The 19955-nt window shown below is 39.2% G+C and overlaps 1 protein-coding gene across 9 annotated transcripts in view; it reads left to right on the forward strand.

The window, feature by feature from the left end:
- GRIP1 (glutamate receptor interacting protein 1) overlaps window positions 1-19955 on the forward strand; it is a 335688-nt gene that overhangs the window by 225231 nt on the left and 90502 nt on the right. The gene's annotated exons all lie outside the window — the stretch shown is intronic.

Here is a 19955-nt window from a genome sequence, read left to right on the forward strand (position 1 = left end):
GGCCTTATTATTGAACAAAGTCTCACATCCCACAGGGAGCCTATGGATGCGGGGGATGGAGCTCAGACCTTTAGCACTGTCAGGCTCAGATCTCATCCCAATAACTAGTGTTTCTGAAAGGCCAAAGTACCTGTTTTGTGAGTGCTTTGTGTGTATGTTTGTATATGCGTGAGAGAGCACGAGCGGGATGATTTACTGTTGCTTATAATGAACTTTTTTGTCTGTCGAAAACGTCCTAATGATTTAAAGATTGTTATTTTTATGGTAGAATCATGAAGATCGTAAACATTGTGAAATTACATGGCTACAATGTCCAGTGTGCAGTTATTGTTATGAGAAACTCTTTAATTACACAAACCCCAACCAGATTTTTTTTCTCCCAAGTCAATACAAATCAAGATTCATTGTTCTTCAGAGTGAATTAAGACCTCTGTATGGGTACGTCCTCTGGTAATGCTGTAGCTAATACTTAACATACTAAGTATTTACTTTTTTTTTTAAAAAATCTTATTTTTTTCACTGTGAACGTAGCAAGTGACATTTATGATGTGGTTACTGCATTTATAAAACATTTATGCTAAGGTCCAAATACAGGCCCAAGTTCATGGTTTCATATGTCATTTTGAGAACTCCTGATGATTTTCAGTTGTGTTCTTTAAAGAGAAGGTTTGGTGAAAGTTTTTCTTTAGAGCGTTTGATAAGATAAGGAATTTCAGGTGTTGGATAGTCATCATGAGCAATGACCATTTATTTTGAATTTTTTTAAAAGTTACTATATATTCTGGAGTTTTTGAGAGCATTACAGATAAATCTTTCCTATTTGCTGTGGGAGTCACAGTTTGTTCAGAGAGATAAAACTGGCAAGTGCTTGGTGAGATGTACTCTGCTTATTTCAGGTGTTCTGAAAAAAATTATTAAAGCTTATGTATGTTCTTCAGCTTTCAATATAGTGAAGAATTGTTTCATCTCTACTCCTTAGGACCCCCAAAGGATAAATGATACTGAGCTGGTTGGATATTTAAAAAATAACAATTAAAACTTCTTTATGTCCTGACAAATTCACACTCTAGCATAGTGGATGTCGTGCATTTAGATACCTAAATACCTTTGTAAAACTAAGCACTATTTTGAGAAGTAACTTGAACATTTGGGATATGTCTGAAGTTTCTGAAAAGAACCTGTAAACATTTATATCACTTGGACATGGAGAAAATTTGACCCCACATTTCATATGCAAGCTAGCACCTTGTAAATAGCATCTATTGTCGAAATAGCATCTAAATAGCATCTTGTCTGTGGGCAGTTTATCCACATTATGGATTAGTCTTGACGCAGATTGAGACACATCCCAGCTAGCCAGCTTGGCAGTAGGGTGAGTACTGGTAGTATTAACTAGCAGCATCAACTAGTTTGAGACTGGAAGTAGTACAGCTGCTTTTGCTTGAGGGCAGGATCGCGTTTCTGACAGTATGTAGGTCAGCTCCAAATAGCTTTTGAATTGGAAGGTGTGATGCAATGAACCTGGTAAATTCTTTTAGGCCAGGATGGAGAGGTGTCTGCGGGAGTTACTGTCAGTCATCCTTACATGGAGAGCATGCACTGTATGGAAAGCATTCATTTCTGTTCCCCCCAGATGGTATGCCTGATAAAACATCCCATTCCCGATGTGCTGTTTTTTCAAGCTTGAAGCCTGGCAGTGCCTTTGACAGTATAGCTGTCTAATCCACTTGATGCTCTGTCATTCCTGAGACACGGACAGCAGATGTCCTATTCCCAAGGAGTGCTCTGGCCATTGAATCAGCCGAGAGAAAAATCTGGGGGTTTAGCAAGGTACATGGTCTTATACTGGGTTTTACACAGGTTTGAACAGTCTGTGTACTAGTGAAAATATCTATCTAGGTTGCATGATGTAAATCTTCCTGAGTAGTGTGGGATCGGGTCATCTCCCTGTGCCTGGTGAAAGTTCCTTCTCATGACATTTGAATTCACTTTAAAGGATTTCAGTGCTCCTTCCTTTGGCCAGATATCAAAAAAGGTGGAGCTTTCGTTGCTACTGTTGGCTACTATGCCAACTGTAAACCCCAAGAGGTTGCGTTTATCCTTCCGTGTGAAACTGTATTGAAAGCGCAGTATTGATGAGCAAAGACTGAATGCACAGAGAAGTACTGTAATTCCACAGAGGTTACATGGAGCTCAGGCTTGGTTTATTTTACAGGAAAAAATTGTTGAAATAATCATTTTATAATTAAAGTCAAATGAGCACATACTGTGAAATCCGTGCCCTGAGTTTAATTCCTCTCATCCCCAGAAGCAGGGTATGGATTAAGCATCTCTCTGGAGCAGAACTTGCTTGCTTAAGATGCAGAATGCATTATTCATGTGATGAGACTACATGTCATATTTATCATGTCTTCACATGGCGCAAAATCAACAAGCAACAGATCCTTTCAAAGGGATTTACCGAATTGCCGAAATTACAATTAATTCAAATTAAATGCATTGATATAATTGCACTTTGAAACTTGGACTTAATTTTGCAGATGTGTAGGTGTTTAGTTATAGTTATAAGTACATGATTGTTTGAAACATTATTTAGCTTTACAGTCAGAGTTCCTTAACGTAAAAGTGAGGCTTGTGGTAACGCCAGCATGACGGGCAGCCTGCAAAGTAAGAAACAAACAGTTTTTCTTCTCTGAACCTTTAAATTTAGACTGTTGACCAGTATATAATGAAACCTTATTGCTACTCTGCCCATGTAGTAGGTTAGAGAAGCCAAGGGGGTGTGTGCTGTGCCTCATTCAGGAGACCATCCCTGTCAGACTAGTACTTAGGCTCATAAATGAAAGTAATGTGTTTCAAAATTCACAGGTGAGGCCCTTCCATCAGAATCACAGATGCAGTTAAAAACGTCTGTCATTGAAAAATAGAGTATTTGATACTCACTTGTTAGCTAACAGCTTGAGTCCCTAGGTTTAGATGGCCGTAGTTCCCATTGGGTTCCTGGGCTGAGGTTTCTTCCTGGCTTGCCGAGGGTCCGAAGCGATGCCTGGCCAAGGGGAAGCATCCGGGCAATAGCACTTGAGTCAAAGGCGTCGTTCCTGTGCTTGCTTATTCCTGCGGGAGCTTTAAAAAGGGCATCAAATATTCCAACAGTACTGGTACGATAAAATGTCAAGAGACGATGACACTGTTAAAGAGGCACTTTGAAGTCAAGGAGACTTTTAACACACGCGTGTTCACAGTGCTGTTTTGAGTACGGACAGGCTGAATAGCAGCTCCCATGCTTTTCAGACGAAACCCAATGCCCTCTTACCTGTTCTAGCAACAAAGAAAAATCTGTCAACGCTAATGCTGTGCAAATTGTTCGCTTCATTTATTTATTTGTCTATTTTCAGTTCACTCACTGAAAACTGGGGGGACGGAGGAGGAAAGAAATGACCTGACACGAGCATAAAAATAATTCTTCCATGAAACAAAAAAAAAAGACACCATAAATTTGAGGCTGATTAAAATATTTTGTAAAATCTGAAACAGAAGTTTTGTTTTGTTTTCAGTCCAATTCTGTACCTGCTTTTTATTGAGTCTTAAAGTTACTATTCCTAAAAAAAAAGTCTTTAAATAAATAATCAAAGAGCCCACAGTTTTTAAGAGCTGAAATGTTTCAGCTTCTCAGTGTTTAATTTTTGTTGGCCGAAATCATCAGTTAAATTCTGCAAGTAATTTTGGTTGCGTTGAAAGTCTATTTTGGGGGGGGAAGCCAATTCGTACCCAATCTATTTGACATTAAATTAAAAATATCCATACTTTTTACTTCTTGCATCTACTGACTCAGACATCTGCACTATGGGAGACTTCCAGAAAAGTGAAGTTTTATTGCCTGAAGTAGTCAAGGGCTCAAAATAACTATAATGCAAATTGTAGTCCGGAACAGCTATTTGAATCATCCGTGAACGGAGAGCTTTAGTTTAGCCAGGAGCATTGCAGTCATGTAGCTGTCTCTCTCCTGGGGTAAATTCTTGTTCAAAGAACCAGCACCATATAATGAGGAGACATAGCGGGAATATTTCCTCACACAGAGGAAATTTTCTTTTCTCTGGGATGGAAGAATAACACAGCTGCCTGCCTTCAGCCCTCCTCAACGCACTTAGCAAAAGGTCCTTGAAGTCTTGTCCCTCATCATGTTGTCTTTGATCCACTGTTGTTTCACCTCCCGCATAACCCTTGCGTTCCAGCTGTGCCGGCCCCTGGGATCCACAGGAGCCGTTGCACCTTCCCAAGTCTTATTCCAGCCACCTTCTACTCCACGGTGATACCTGATCTGCTGAACAGGCAAATTGTCTGTATTTATGGTGAGAGCGCATGCCAGCCCTTATGGAGAAGAGCAGGAAAAGATCAAACCCGTATGTTATAAATCATTCCTTTGACATTTTCTCCACTATAGGGAGTCTGTTTTTCTCTCTAACCAATTTTTTTCTATTATTATTTGTCATTTGCAAGTTTTGTACGCAGTTGCAGGGAGGTACTAACAGGTCAGTTGTTAAAATAGGTCACTCTACTCTGAAGGAAAATTGTCAAGACTTTGAAGTCTGAAATTAAAGTGACCAGACTTTTCACTTCCTTTGTACACGCATGAATATTGCGCTTGCTTTCCACACTACCTGATTCTTTGAAGCATGCTATAATACAGGTTTCCTATTTCAGCACAGTGTTTGATCTCAAAAACGGGGCTAGCCATCAAACTGGAGGGAAAACACAGAGTGAATGTACAGCCCTGAGCGCGTCCTCTGCAGCGGCTCAAGCTCTGGTGTTGCTGTTATTAGCAGTTTTGCAGCCTCGTTTTTAGGGGGTTTGGTAACAGGATTTTAATGCAAAAATGAAATGTTAAACAAATATAATTTTAGGGCAGGCTGAATTTTGAACTACTGAGCTAGAAGGGAGCACACGCAAATCAAAGAACCTGAAAATGCCTTGCAAGGATAATATTTACAGAACTGATACTAAAAAAATAATTACTGTGTGATGTAGTGTCCTCGGTAATTGTTTAGGACACAAAGTACTCCTAGGAGAAGTCGTGAAATACTAAATATTGTAATAAAACAATAATTAATGTCCTGGGAATTTTCAGGCTCTGAAATGTTTAAATACACAATGTATTTGTCCGTAGAAAGAGGTAAGGTGGTTTTCTTCTAATCCTTGGCTCTGAACACATACAGGTGCTATTTAGCTGTTTAAAAAAATACAAAAGTACACTTTATTTTTTTTTCTTTTCCCTGACCAACAGCCTGCTGTGCAGCAAATGTTCATATTCTGTCTCAGGCTACACCAAATGTGGCTTTCCTGAGGGGTTTGTCTACTGCCCACAACTAATGAACTTGAATGTAGGTCAGCTGGAAGCTGAAGAATTTTAAAGACCACTCTATTTCCTTCACTATGATTTTGGGGGGTTTGTAACATATAGAAATGTCTGTTTAATCCTGAAAACAAAAATACATTGCTATAGGAAAACAAGCAAAGATTGTGAAGAAATAAGAAAATAATTGAGTTAAAATATATATGTATAATTCCAGGATCCAGTAGAGGCTACGGTTAGAGACAGAATATGTGATCCAGTTATGATGTGCTTGAGTTGTCAATATAAAATTATATTAGCTGAATTTAACATTTGTGTGTGCTGTGCTACAATTTAAATGAGGAAAAGGTCTGTGCAGCGTAGTATAATACTAGAATAGATAGGGTGTGTTATTTTTCTTTTACAAGATAATCTCGGAAATAAGGGAGAAATATAGAAAGTAATACAGAGAGATGGGAGGAATTGAAAAAAATCCACATGGATTAAAAAAAAAAAGGCTTCTGATGTGATCCAAGGATGCAAATTTCATTAAATGACACTGTTTAAGGGGGAAGGTGGCTCCCAGATTATGCTTGTTGTAGCTCAGCTGTTAACGTCTGAGCCAGGTTCACAGTGACTGACAAGTGTGACAGACAGACGGTCCATCCCCGGTGGGTAGATGTTTACCTGTGTGCAGACACACATCCAGAGCCAGTTTTGTTTTCCTCTGTGATTAATATGGCATTGGCAAGACAGCCTGTGTTCAAAAATAGCTGTTCTCATGCTTGCAGTTAACTTGGTCCAATTCCTTCAGACTCCCGTGTCAAGTAAAACCACAGAAGATGTAATCCATCCCGTCGTTTTTTGACGGAGTGCTGCTAACTTCAGCAGCCCCCTTTGTATCATTTACTGCAGGGCAGCCACCTTCTCAAGCGATGTTGCTTAATTTGTGCACGCCTCGGTCACCTTTTCCAGCCTCATCAAAACAAACCTGCGTTGCCGTTGACTTCAGATTCTCTCAGATTTCTTAAGCACTCCGATTTCATGGATGCAGTGCTGTTTTACCTAATTCTTCAGCCCCTACCAAAATACTAAATATTCCTCACTGGCTAACTGGTTTTGCAGATTAGGAGCGTGATTTGCCTGAGGAAAGCTGTCACGAAATCATCCCATACCTTTTTCGTAGTTCTCATTGTGGAAAAAAAGAATTCATTGCAGAAGTAAAACCTGAAAATAATATATCCTGTGAAGGCTGGATTTGGAAGTTAAAGTATGCATCTACAAAGGCACTTTTTTCCCTCAATTTGCATTTGTCTCATAGACGCTTTTACTGTGTGCTTTCTAGAATCAGAACAGAATGCTCAGATATGCCACTGAAGAGATTTTTAGCATTTTGAAATCCATTAGCAATAACCTCTGCAGTCACAGTTATTATGGCAACTATCTGGGGTGATTTCCTACCAGAAGCAAGTGTTTTGACCTGTGAAATGCAGATCAGAGGCTAGTAAGCTTTTCTGCACTTGAGGTGTTTATTATATCTGCAAAGCCATTTGCTGATTTTCATGTTTGATGAGAGGCTGCAGTTGCCGTATCATTTACAGTGTTCCCTGTGTGTTTGTTTAACCTGCTGGAGGTTTATCAAATGGTCTGTGAAGCATCTGCAGAGCTGCATGTCTTTTCCTTCCCGTCGACATTGGAAATGCCTGGATTTGCTTTCACATAGTTAGTATTGAAAGAAGCAAGATTTCTTCCTTGCCCTCCCTCCCTTCCACCAGAATAACTTTGTTGGAATGATTTCGTATATGTTATTCATGTAAACATGTTTCATACACATATAAACCCAAAAGATATTTGATCTCATAGAAGATGAAAAAGCCCACCGAGTTCTTACCTAAACGAGATCGCTGATGATTTATTTATACATTTTCTTTACAGATCTGCTACCATACTAGTGCTTTTCAATACTGAAAGGGATTAGAACAGAGAACAATCTTAATTTCATTCCTTTCAGCATAAATGAGGAAGAAAATGCATTAAAGGCAATACCGTATGTGAGGAACGCAGCGCTTTTTCAAATATCCAACTGATATGAGGTCTGAAAAGTTAAAATACCTTTAAACTATTTTCACTTCTATATGAAAGTTGATTATGGGCACAGCCAATAGCAAGAGTTGTTGCCGATGGTACCAGTCACCTTCACTTATCGGTATTTGGATTTAGTTGCATGTAATTTTACTGAACTTTAGCCCTTCAAAATAAAATGTATTAAATTATTCCAGCTGCAGCTTTTCCCAGCGAAATGGCTTTAGCTATATGTAGTATGACGAGGATGAAGCCCCATATAGTATCTATAACATCATTAAAAAAAAATATCTATCTCAGCTATTTAGCCCTTGCACACACACGTTTTACGACAGAGATGGCAATTTTGAGCGAATCGTTCTGTATTCAGCAAATGTGCTTGCAGCGTGCACACATGCAGGTACCCCATTGGCCATTTGTTAGTTTGAAGCACAAGTCCCTCACGCCTGCCTTGCTGTCACTGTGACACCACAGGGTTTCTCAGTGGCTCCTGGGACCTGAAAATAGGCTGAGAAATAGGCTGAAAAAATCAGTGCGTCTCCTAAGGTTGGGGGTCCCATGTCCCGGTTGTTTTCCTGTACGACTTTGGCATGCTCTCTGAGCTGCACAAAGGGAAAACATCCTTGTGGTGGTTGGCTTCATTCATTTTAATCAAAGGGCTGGTGATGTCTGTTGAAAATTTATTTTCCTCTAAAGGCTTCAGTTAGAAGAGGGAGCAGGCTGTAGAGCACATGCAAGGAGAGAGAAACTAGGAGAAGCCAAACAGAGATGGTCGAGACTAGGCTTGAAAGAGAGGTATGGAGACATAGTCTCTGAAAGAGAAGCTGGACAGGCTGGGTGAGTTTGGAAAGAGGGAGGAAAGCCATATGCTTGTTAAAGGTCATGACAAGAGGTGACAAGCACAGGGAGATCTGTAACCCAGTGATTGCGTAACCGATCACTGGTCACTCCTGGCTGAACACAAGGCTAATCGATCCCAATGATCTCTGCTGTCTACAAAAAGTTGTAAAACTCTTCTTTTGTGAAACTGGACTTTGACTGTCCCCTGTGGAGTAGAGCAGCCCATTACAGCTGCCAGAGAGGTTCTTTGTTGTTTTAGGTAACTGAGAAGCTAAAAGCTTGGTATTGACCTCTTGAAAACCACTGCATTTCCACAGGATAGCACAGCTGGGTTTTCCTAGGCAAGGAAGGGCGGTGTCTTCAGAAAAATGGATATTACATGAGAAGATCCGTGAGGAATGCTCAGGTTCCTCAGTCTGTTCAGAAGTGAGGAAATGTATTTAAAAAAATTCAGGCAATATCTTTTTCTCTTGGGTGGAAATCTGTTTAGACATTCTTGTCTAGACTATTATCAGTCCAGTACTGGAGCAAAAATGTGGATTCAACAGAAAAAAAAAAACCTATTTCTGCGTCATTCACGGAATCATAGAATCATAGAATCTGTTGGGTTGGAAGGATGTTGGGCAACTGCGGCAGGACTGGACTGGACAATGTAGGCAGGTTCTCATTCTCTCCCTAAACAGGACCTCATTTTCTTGCTTTCCAAGATGGAACCAGACTAGATGGAGTGTTAGTCTGACCTAGCAGGACACCACTGTCTTTCAAAAGTCCTATGTCCCACAATGCTGTAGGAAGAAGCAAATGAATGACTAGCAAAAGAAATCCAGGCATGTTCCTTTAAGGTCTGAGAGATTTGCTAATCTGAGAAGTTGAGGATAAATTTTTTATCATTCGCCTACTGGAATCTTTTTGCAGTTGATAGATTCTTTTTATCTTACAGTTATAGGTAATTAACTTGATTTTTGTAATGATGCCTGTAATGTATTTTCCAGTGCCTCTTTACATGCTTTTCACCTGTTTTGGGGTTGGGATTTTTTTGTAGGTTTTTTTGTGTGTTTTTTTTTTTTAAATCTCCCATTCAGTTTCTGCAGTGATTATAAATTCAGAGCATGAAGACAGCAAGGAAATAATATATCATCTACCAAAATAGCAGCAGTGTCACACCAAAATATGCTATCCCAGATCTGGACAACAGCTTGTTTCTTCTTTTCAGCTGTATTAGTGGGTCCAAGCTACCAGCTCTCACTGTAAACCTTGCCTTTTACATAAAAATACAATTTTATTTTTTTTCTGTTGCAAAATTATATGCCCATTTTGCCAATATGAAGTGGTTTCAAGTGTTTCATGTGGATGGAGAAAAAGTTGTTTCTTTGCTTGCTTGTTTAATAGCATTTTTGTGCTGCTTAGATTCAAAAGAGGGAAAGAGATTTTTTTGGTGCTTGTGTGTCTTCCTCATCCCACCCCTGGTATGTGGGGCAGACAGAGATATGAATTTGTGCCTCATAGTATAGAATAAAAGAGTTAGGCATGTCTGTTTTGTGTAGGAGCTGTAAGACAACAAGTTAATTATGGCATTACAAACTAGCTTTTTGCTTGTGGTAAGAACAGAGAGCTCATCCTTTCAGATTTTACTATATTTATTGTGAATTTACATGGAGTTCATGGGCCAGAAGAGACCTTGGTGACCATCTAAACTAAACATACAACTTCCCTCAATTTACTTATATTTCAACTTGTATTTGAATTATATTTTAGAGGGATATTCAGTCTGTTTAAGGTTGCCAGTGATACAAAATCCATCGAAGCCTTTTGTGGTTAATTAGCCTCACTGCTTTTATTTCTAGCTTGAGTATGTGTGGTTTCAGCTTCATTTCATTTATGATAAAGAGATCTTTTTCATCAAAATTCACTTCATCCTTTATAGGTACTGTTTAATCCTCCCTTTTTAAAAGTAAACAAATTGTGCTTCTGGGGTCTTTTGCTCCCATGCATGTTTCGTTATTCTGAAAGCTCTTTTCTGACTCTCCTGCCCTCTTTTTGGTTAATAATAGACTTGTTGAATCGTGTCACAAGAACGAGATAAAGTATCCAAGTGACAGTCACTACTTCACTAAATGCAAAGGTGTATTTTGTGTTGCTGTGTGAAACTGTCTTCTTTATATATTCATGGTTTGTATTAATTATTCTGGCCAGTGAGAGTTTTGATCACCTGTTAGGATTCCCAAATCCTTTTCTGTCCATGTTAATTTCACAATTAATTTACTGGGCTCCTGGTGGTTTTTTTTTATATATAGGAGCATGCATCCGTTCATACCTCTTACATTAACAGTGGGAGACTTTACTAACTTTGTAGGTGATATACAGGCTAGTAGAATGCAGATGTTTATCTTTTTTATTTATTGTCCTTGTCCAAATTGCAGATCTCATTCTCATTTTTGGCCAGTCACCAGTGGTGTCCCTCAGGGCTCAGTTTTGGGGCCGGTTTTGTTTAATATCTTTATCAATGATGTGGATGAGGGGATTGAGTGCACCCTCAGTAAGTTTGCAGATGACACCAAACTAGGTGGGAGTGTTGATCTGCTTGAGGGTAGGAAGGCTCTACAGAGGGACCTGGACAGGCCGGATCGATGGGCCAAGGCCAACTGTATGAGGTTTAATAAGGCCAAGTGCCGGGTCCTGCATTTCGGTCACAACAACCCCAAGCAACGCTACAGGCCTGGGGAAGAGTGGCTGGAAAGCTGCCCAGCAGAAAAGGACCTGGGGGTGCTGGTGGACGGCCAGCTTAACATGGGCAGCAGTGTGCCCAGGTGGCCAAGAAGGCCAGCAGCATTCTGGCTTGTATCAGGAATAGCGTGGCCAGCAGGAGCAGGGAAGTGATGGTGCCTCTGTACTTGGCACTGGTGAGGCCCCGCCTCGAGTGCTGTGTTCAGTTCTGGGCCCCTCTGTACAAGAGGGACATGGAAGCGCTGGAGCGTGTCCAGAGGAGAGCTACCAGGCTGGTGAGGGGTCTGGAGACCAGGTCATATGAGGAGAGGCTGAGGGAGCTGGGCATGTTTAGCTTGGAGAAGAGGAGGCTGAGGGGAGACCTCATTGCCCTCTACAACTACCTGAAAGGAGGTTGGAGAGAGGTGGGTGTTGACCTCTTCTCCCAGGTGAACAATGACAGGACCAGAGGAAATGGTCTGAAGTTGGGGCAGGGGAGGTTTAGATTAGATATTAGGAAGAATTACTTTCCTGAAAGAGTGGTCAGGCACTGGAACAGCCTGCCCAGGGAGGTGGTTGAGTCACCATCCCTAGAGATGTTTAAGAAACGTCTAGATGTGGCACTTCAGGGCATTCTCTAGTGGCAGAGATTGTAGGTTGTTTGGTTGGACTCGATGATCTCAAAGGTCCTTTCCAACCATGAAGATTCTATGATTCTGTTATTTGTATCTGCATGGTCTTGGGAATATGCTAATGTTGTGTGAATAAGCACATAAAGAAGGCCCTTCAGTGAAGTCTCACTTATTAACAAACTGAAAAGAGTACAGAAAGCAAAACAAGGAGTATTTTAATAGGTTAAAATAGCATCGAGGCCAAAATCAAGTGATTTCAATGCTCTTATTCACAGAAAACACTGGTGGAAGGACACTGAATATCAATCCAAGCAGGAACAAGTGCCAGTCTTCAATGCTAATTGATTTTATCAGTGAAGCAAAGCGAGCCCAGCTTAATAGTTAACTCTGAGACAAGATCCTGCCAAGACCTTTTTCCCATATTAGATGACATTGTGACCTCAAATACTTGTCAGATAAATGATACAGAAAATGAGCATTGACCTTTGCGGTAGCAAATACCTTGTGTCATAGAAAAATGAGGGACACATGCTGCAGCTGAATTTTAGATATTACTTGACAAACCATGAGTGATCATACCTGGTAACACAGTGCGAAGATTGATCCCCAAAATATTGCTTCTGTAAACAAAACTGAGAAGTAAAAAACGATAGAGATTGTGTAGGGAAATCTTGCCATTAGACTAAGACTGCAGTGAAATAGACCAAATATATCGAGAATAACTAATGCTGCAGTACAATTAAAATTAATGGTAATTTCTAAATAACTTGCATGGAACGTATTCACAGGGGAAAGTGAAAAGTTTTCTGGTTGTGTTCTGGGTAAAAGATACGTCGTTAGTTCTGGAATTGAAAATTTAGCAAGTGTATTTGAAAGCCATTACAAACTTGTAGCTACAAAACCAGATGCCTAGTAAGGAATTTCTGCGATTTTATTATAAGGATGGTACCTAAGTCTAATGAGACCATTAAAATCCAAGAGCTTTATTCCTTAGCCACTAACGAAAGGTAATGGTGCAATAGAGATCATATAGTGGATGGGAACACAATAAAAATCATGGAGCTCGACTTACTTAATCCTGCATCACAGAAAATAATAGGCAAGCTGTTTAAGTCAGTCCGTCTAGCTTAAGTGCTAGCCAACTAGGATGATAGCTGGACATGATTATAATGTATGGTAAGATGTGCTTTTCATGGTCTGAGTTAAGTGTGTTGGGAGTCTTAGGGTATTTTTGACAAGTTGTGGATACATTTTATCATCCCAATTTTCTCCCTGTACAAAGTTGGAGTAGAGTCTAGGACATTTTATATGCTGATCCAATGCACACTTTAATGTATTCACTACCCTATAAAAATATCATTGACCAGTAGTCAATACATAGGCACCAGAAGATACCAGGGTATCGTCTTGTGTTTTTCTAATGCATGTATGATTTAAAATGAAACATTATAAACTCAAAACCATACCAAATATTCTTACCAGTTAGCAGTTAACATTAGGCTGGTATCTCTATCTCCACAATAAGTTCCGGGTATTCTCTAGGGAAAAACATGATGAATGTGCAGACCTGTTATGGCCTGAAGATTACCTGCTCCAGACTTTGCTAAACCAAGAAGGGAAAGAAAATCCAGAGCAAAGACTCTTTATTATAGGCATTCTATAAGATGTATAAACTAGGTGCTTCCTGGAAAATATTGCTGGTGAAGCTGGGTTGGTTGGAAGTATGAATTTTGCGGTATTTCTAAATGAGCAAAGCTTCAGGGTGGGCAAAGCGACATCAGAACAGAAGTGCTATCTCTTTTCTTTTGCTTGACAAATTAGTCTAAATTTTTTTGGCTTCTTTTTTCCCCCATTATGACCTCATCATAAATCTGCCCTTAGCAGAAAAAGGGGTTTGGAGGTGGAACCTGCAAGACATTTATGCAGAGCGAGCTTAGAAGAAAATTCCATACAATACTTGACCATGTTTTACAAAATTAGAGCGAATGTGTTAACTTGATAGTTTTGTTCAGGCAGAAATGACCTTTACCATCTATTTTCAGTAAAAAAAATCTTCAGAATAAGATAATTCTGGGAATTAAGGTAGATCCTGTCTAGAAACACTTACAGTTGGTCATTATTACAGATTCTCCAGTTTAGATAAACAGCTCTGTGCAGTATGAGATACCATCAGCAGCCTCTCCTGCTCTCCTTAGGAAATCCCAAATTGTGCCTGTAGATGATGGTAATCTTTCTGACCATTTTAATGAATTGTTTGTTCCACACTTACGAGTAAAAACAGATCCTATCATGCCAGATGTTCTTCAGTGGTGTAAATCATAGCTCTGGAAGGTACATTCAGGCTGGTACGATACGCTCCCATTAACAGTGCTAAGGTAAGTGACGTTATAAAAATGCCAGAAATACTAAACATGGATGCATGTTTGGCATATGGTATCCTTTATATGTATGCCCAAACTATAGGATAGGCTGTAAATTAGCAAAAAAGTAAGCTGTTAAATCTGAGTATCTGGTACAAGTTAAGGACTGGAGTGACATCCTCAAAGATTTCAGAAGTTAGAGCTGCAAAATTTGAGTCTGTAATTAGCGCTCTGGTCAGTTTATTTGCCAGGAACTAATGGGCTAAAAGGAAGCAAATGGAATAGTTTGTTGTTACTATCAAAGTGTTAATCTGACAGAGAAAAACAAAGGGGCTGACTGGTTTTTTGTATTTCTGAAGTCTAAATCATCGTGCCTTTTTGCATTAAAGTGTCTGAAAATGGGAGTTAAGGAATCCAACAAGTTCAAGTTGACGCATTTGATATCGTACTTGGGATGGGCAAGCAATGTATGATTTATGCCGTTGTGATTGCTTTAGTCACGTGAGTAAGCCTATCACAATTTTTCAAAGCAATTTAACACTATAGTAATATAAGGAAAAAGAAGATTTGAGCGCCAGTCTTTTCAGGTGAAATGAATGGCAGTTGCAGATGCTCAGTGCCTGATCTAGATGGAAATGTCCCAGTGATGCAGACTTCAGCTGAAAAGCATCGATTTATTAAGCCTGGGCTAGTTCATAAATCCAATGATGAAGGATAACTGAACTGCTCGTGAACTACTCTGGCATGGGGTCCCCAGCCTTTCCAGGCTTCTGGGCACGTGGCAGAGCCTACAGCTGGGAGCGGCCCGCTGTAAGCAGCAGTGAAGCAAAAAGATACAGGTCACAGGGAGCAGAATTTTGTTTCATTTCACAGACACCACATGTTGGTATATCTGGAGAAGAAAAAAAGTTTCCGAATGCACTTATTTGTGTAACTTTCAGAAGTTTTATACCAAACTGGAAACCATATAAAATGGAAAAATACAGTTTTCCTATAGTTTTTCCTCTAGTTCTGGTTAGTAAATTGTACTGTAAATGATAACAGAATATCCCTGTTCTGAGATCTCTTTATTGAGAGGGGCCTGGTAGATTCCTTAGGTGATTTTGTAAACTTAAAATGATTTAAAATTTAAGTATTTCATTAAAAAAACTGGTAGTATATCCTTTAACAGCAGAGGAGGAGAGAAACAGGGACAGTCACATCTTGTGAGTTGTTTGCATGGAGTCAGCAAACTGAAGAAGTGCTCACAAGCAGGCAGTTCCCTTCTGTTTAAGAGCAGCCTTCGTTAAAGTGACAGCTCTTTTCCACAGGCAGTCTTACTTTAAAAGAACTAAGTATTTTCAACCGGCATGCTTTGAGTTGTGTTAGCAGTTTCCCCTGTTTGCATCCTTGTTGCATTTTGTTTGAAATGAAAGATGTCATTGAAACCTCCAGGAAGTACTATTGAGCTGAATCTTTATCTGTTTCAGTCTATTTGAAGATAGCTATTTCTTCAATTCATAGAGACGCTCTGTCTTTGTCTTAACCTCTTGGTCACTGAAGGGAAAGCAAGCTGTTGCAATTGACACAGTGAACAAGATGTGTGTTTGAAATGACGTGAACAAGAATACACAGGTAGCATGTCTTAGTATTTTTGGAGGGGCAGATAGGTGCAGTCACCTTTATTCCTTTTCACCTGAAGGTTCTGGAGAATAAGAGGAAATGTTGAAAGAAAAGCCAAAAAACTTTCCTGTGAAACATGCATCACATTTTGGACTTTGACAGAGGAAAGTCTTTTTTTTTCCTGCGGCATACAATGAGACTGCTCCTGGATAATGTAAGCCTCTTACATTGATATCACATTCAGATTTTTGCTGAGATCGGCATACAGCTTCTGGAAGTGACCTGAAGATGTAGAATGTTCCTGTTGTCTCACAGGCTAATACGTGCAATATTACTAGGTGCTAATACGATGCCATTTCAGTTTCTGTGCTAATTCAGTGGCATATGCTGGCAATTTAGATGACAAAAGAAATCACATAGGTACGTTCCTGCAGCTGTGCATTTTACTGTTTCACTGCAGTGATTTCTTCAGCGAGCTTGACTATTTGAGTTAGTTCATGCAAATGAATGCATCTGTCTTCATTCCTCTTTGCCATTAGTTCATTATGCATACATTAAACCTTAGGGAATAAGTACAGAGATTGATTAGAGAGTTACAGAGTGCAGGTTAGCAGCCAAGAAATGCCTGAATTATTCCTTTTCTTTTTTCCTTTTTTTTTGGTCCCTGTTGGCAAACTTCTTTTACAGGAATAGTAAATCCTTGTGGATTTCAAATGCTTATTGACAGCTAAAGTCATCACTATTCCTGTGATTTGGCAAATTTTAATATAAGCCACTAGCTTATTTTGTTGTTCTTTAACCCTGCTTTTCCTTTGTCTTTAACTATATCTTTTCTTCATCCTTAATGTTGAGTAAGTTAATGGTTCTTTTGTCACAGGCATTTTTTTTCCTACTATAAACACCTAATAAAAAATGCAGTGCATCCTATTTGTCAGGTGTTGTTGCATATTAAATTCCCCCCTGAGCCATCCTTGTAACTTTAATTTTATATCAGACGGAAGTATAGAAAAAGAATGGGTCATTATCAGATAACTTTTTAAAACATTCATAGCTATGCATTCTTTCAGGCTATTTTTGAACTACAGTCTTCCAGAAGTGAGTGGCTTTGGATTGTGGTTTTCGACCAAGGTAGAGAGTAAGCAAACCATAAAGGTATCAGTGATCACTCAGCACAAAGGACAAAAGGTAAAATCTGTAGGAAGTATTCACTCTTTTTCCATTTTTCTCGTTTATTCTCATTCATTTTTTTTCATACATTTCTCATTTTTCCAAGGATTGTCTAATCTTCCACACAGAGACTTTGATAAACCTTTTTTTTATGCCAAATCTCCCTCCATACTACCAAGTAGAAAGACAGGGTGTGTGTATCATTCGACTTTGTATGTTCTACAAAGAGGTGTATGACCCCTAAAAACTTAAAATATCTGCTTCTTAACTCAAGTACTAGGAAAAGTTTTACTGTCTCATTCCTCCAAATTTCAGTCATCATAATATGGAGTTGAAAATTCACCATCCATTATTTGAATGCCTGCACAACAGCTTATCTCAAAAGGAGTGACACCGTTACTATATTCTTTTCTGATCCTTACTGCTTCAGTTTTGCCATGGTACTTGTGATCTGAGCTCCACGTCATGAAAAGGAAAACTGATCTTTCGTATTAACTAAAATGCTCAATTATGTAGCAACTGTAGACTATGCCAGGCAACTCAAAGTATTTATCATAAAAATAAATGACAGCTCAAATGGAGAAATTGGGATCTAATGGCACTATTGCTAAAACTTACCTGATAGTCACAGGATGCTGAAACATTGGAAGCAGCTGCAAAACATGTCTTAAATGGCAAAAACCTAAGCAATTCAGGCAGTTCTTAATCTAAAATGGAAAGAAGATTAAGAGGTGATTTGATCAGAGGTTACAGTTCTGTATCTGCAGGGAGATCCTGAACATTACGGGGGTAGTGTAATGAGATCTTGGGATTGAAGGCTTGTCTACTCCCAATTCAGATAGACATTACCTGCACATGTAGCAGATTTTCCATCACATGATGCTTTCAAAGCCACATCGGATATCTTTCTAAAAGGTGATCTGTAGCTGCAGATACCACTATATCATATTTCTCTGCTTGTGTCACTCAGGAGATCAGGGAGAGAATTGTTCTCAGTGGTTCCTTCCTGCCTTGAAATGCACAAATGCAATTAATCCTGTAATCAATCCTGCCTGATCCATTTTGGTAACTGTAGAAAGCAGAGCAACTGGAAGAGTCAGGGCACGCTTTTGTGAATAGTGTCACCTCAGTACGAATAAATGCTAATTAGCAAGAGTTCCCTTGGTGCTAATTTCTCAATACAGGAAACGGAGAGGAAGTTGGAAGTGAATCCATCAGAATTACGGGAAGAAGTTTTATAAATCAAAATACCACATCAGTGTCAAAGCTCTGTGCTGTTCTGCACAGCAGGCTTTCCACGAGCAAGGGAGGAGGGTTACTGAAGCCTTCACCCAGTTCAGACAGAAATCTAGAGAAGACTAATGTTCTCGTGGAGCTCTGTTCTTTCTTTGTCAGTAGTGTTTAACAGAGACGTGCAGAGGTGTTCAGCCTAGGACTGCTGATGCACAAGCCATACTTGACTTTAGGACTTGGTGAAGCGAAATTTTCAAAAGGAGACACTTGTTTCAGGTGGGAAATACAAATTTGAGATAACTGTGGGTGTAAGCTTTGGCTCAAAAAGTACCTTCTGCTAAAACCTAGCAAGTGCCTTCAAGGTGGAACAGATCCTTATGCAAAGGTAAGGAAGTTGATCATTGCAAATCTTTAGGCATGCAGGTAGTCATCAATGGATAGTGTAGATACTCTCCCAAAGCAAGCCATCAATGAAAACACTAGAACTTCACAGCTAGCTCAAAGAATTAAATGTGATTTAACTAGACTACATCATTGCGGAAGTTTGTAGTTCACACTGCGTCTTTATTCCAACACTGTTGCAAGGTGGCATATCAGGAATAAAAATATCTTTTTTGTAGGTAATAATGCAAAAAAAATACTTTTGTGTTGTGATTCCACTAAATCTGCATCTTCTTACAGTAATAAAGTATTCATATTTACTGAAGCCAGATGTTTTAATGTTTTATAATTTTATTAATGATTTTTCCTCTAATTGAATTTCTCTGCCAAGATTCGCTCAGGGATTTTGAATAGTAATTCTGTTATTTTTAACACTTAAACTTGAACCATATCTTACTTTCTAAATCCATTTTAATTAAAATATGTTGATTGTTCTTCAATATACTTACCGGAATTCAAGCCTGTAATTTGATTCTTTACCTATAATAGGGGATTATAAAACTTGTATGTTTTCAATTTCCTTCTACACAGATGTTCTGCATTGTATTACGTTCCACCTCTATGGACATCTACACAAATTAAGAAAACAGGACGCATATAAGCAAAAAATGACAGAAAGATACCTTAAAAATAAGAACCCTCAAAATGGTATGGCAGTTTTAGATATTTTCAAGGCGGATGTGATTTTGCCCTACCCCACCATTGAGGTCTTCCATACCGTCCAAAATGAGATGGGATGGAAAAAAAAAATTTATTTTCACATATCTACTTACTAGTTGCATTCGTTTTATTCCTCCATAAGCCTTGTCACCAGCCATCTCAAGAAAATGTAGGAAGAGAAGGGTTTCTTGTTGTTCTGACTGTATGTGGCCTAATACTTTCAGTCCTTGATGTAAGGTGACAAACAAACTACAGAGAGAAGAATTACTGGTAACACCAGCTCTTAGAAGAATCAGATGCTGTCCTCTGTATTGAGATAACTCAAGTTGATGTCTTTGAATGCACACTATCTGTCAAAGTAACATCATGAATAATTTTGTTCTGCTAGTACTTGCAATGTTTGGGAGTATTTTGAGTATCAACATGTATTTTGATTTTTTGTCTTCTGACATTATTGTGCAACTCGATTGTGAACAAAAGCAAAGTAAAAAAAAACATATTTGAAAACTATATTTCGTCATGGAATTTCTGCGAGCAGGACTACCCAGAGAACCAAATAGCCTGTTGCTCCCTCACCAGCATGTGACTTGCTTGGAGAAGCCGCACGGCTATCCGTCTCCCACCTTAGCCTGCATATCTGCTGCAGTGAGCCTGGAGGAACCTCTCTGCTTCTTACACAACTGCATCCATGGACTGCTTTTCTCTCGAGAAGTTTAAAGCAGCTTTTTTTACGTTCTCATATGGCCCCATCCCTTGTAAGTTTGCTGTACAGAGGTTGTTCTTATTGAGGTATGAAGCTGCTTCTCTGTGAAAACAGATTTTACATCATGCCATGCCATTTTTGCATTTTCTGGCAAATGTTTTCTACCACTCCTGTCTATGAGGGGTAGATTCAGACAGAGCAGG

The sequence above is a fragment of the Rissa tridactyla genome, chromosome 1 (assembly GCF_028500815.1).
Source record: "Rissa tridactyla isolate bRisTri1 chromosome 1, bRisTri1.patW.cur.20221130, whole genome shotgun sequence".
In the NCBI taxonomy this organism is placed as follows: domain Eukaryota; kingdom Metazoa; phylum Chordata; class Aves; order Charadriiformes; family Laridae; genus Rissa; species Rissa tridactyla.